Source organism: Poecilia reticulata, unplaced genomic scaffold (genome assembly GCF_000633615.1).
Source record: "Poecilia reticulata strain Guanapo unplaced genomic scaffold, Guppy_female_1.0+MT scaffold_1740, whole genome shotgun sequence".
NCBI lineage: Eukaryota > Metazoa > Chordata > Actinopteri > Cyprinodontiformes > Poeciliidae > Poecilia > Poecilia reticulata.
In genome coordinates, this window is record NW_007616471.1 from 1 (window position 1) to 1,542 (window position 1,542).

The following is a 1,542-nucleotide window of genomic DNA, read 5'->3' on the forward strand; positions in this document are numbered from 1 at the left end:
TTGACTTTCCACAGACAATTTGATAGGAGTCCTAATCAAAACATTCAAGCTGTTATCTTTTATGGTGAGTCACTTAGGTTGGACTTGGATTGACGTCAGAATATTTATGATGATTAAAAYTGATTATAGAGACGAAGGTATATAGCTATATATAAAGCTGCCTTAAAGATATGAACATTTACTGGAATAGAACAAAACATTTAAGTTGACACACATTTCACTTGATAAGGAACTTTGAAATTGCTCTGACATTTAGCAAATATAGATGCACTACTAATGGTACAATCAGATTATTAGAACATATATGTGGGTATAGAATACAAGAGATAAAACTTCACTTTATTAATTCACACGTTAACAGCAGAAAGTAACAAAGAAAACCCATAGTTAGGCTACTATGAACTCAATAATAAGATATCTCAATGATAAAAAAACAGATTGATGGAACAGAAACAGATAAAGAGTCCGTGTGGAAATGAAGATAATCATTAAAGTAGCTAATTAACAGGAACAAGATAGACGCCCTTTCTGAAAAAAATAAAAGAAAGCAGATGGACTTCTTTCTCTCCAGAACTCTCTTCAGCATCCATCCCTGCAGATAAACTCCATCAAAACATTGACATCTCTTAGAATCAAGAACATCAAACTCCAAGATGATTTTGCTGTTCTTCTTGTTTGGTCTCTCTCTCTGGCTGCTGTGGTTCCTTCAGACAAACAAGAGATTAAAGTACAGCACAGTGCTTGTCCCCCATTTTGGTTCRGCTTCAATGGACSYTGCTACAAGTAYGTTGCCACCTTGATGACCTGGGCTGATGCAGAGCAGCACTGTGTGACCCAAGGAGCCAACCTGGTGTCCATCCACAGTCTGGAAGAAGAGAACTTTGTCAAACTGCTGATCAGAAACTTTGATCCCGCTGAGGGAATCAACTGGATCGGACTGTCTGACATTCATAAGGATGGAACATATTTCTGATCTGATGGGTCTGGATTCGACTTCAATCTGTGGAATGCAGGAGAACCAAACAACTATGGAGGATCTGAATCGTGTGTGACCGCCAACTGGGGCTCAGCTAAGAGATGGAACGATGTACTGGGCACGAATAGATATGCCTTTGTTCGTAAAGCTCGACCAGTTTGCTGAGAATGTACAGTAATTCTGAATCCACTCAGTTATTCAAATGTGTTGATCAGAAAACATCAAACTGAGCTATAAAACATGCAAATGTTTTTTTGTGCAATTTATATATTTTTTATTTATAAAGTCTGACTTTTGTTTATCCTTTCTTACATAAACTCCTTTCTTTGTAAAGCTTGCACAGATTTCAGATATTGTTACTCTTAAATGTGTTGATGAGAAAATATCAACTTAAATGTGTGAGATTAAAAAAAAAATTTCTTTGTAACACACTAAATGCTGCAGAACAAAGAAGTGGAACCATGTATGTTCAAAGATGAGAACAATTTATGACTCAATATTTGACATGATTAAATTTGAACACAGACCATAGATCTGGAATTTTAACATTTGTTTATTGAAAATGA

At 35.8% G+C, this 1,542-nt stretch overlaps 1 pseudogene; it reads left to right on the plus strand.

The window, feature by feature from the left end:
* Positions 1-653: 653 nt before the first annotated feature.
* Positions 654-1,141, plus strand: LOC103461483 (ladderlectin-like; annotated as a pseudogene).
* Positions 1,142-1,542: the final 401 nt, after the last annotated feature.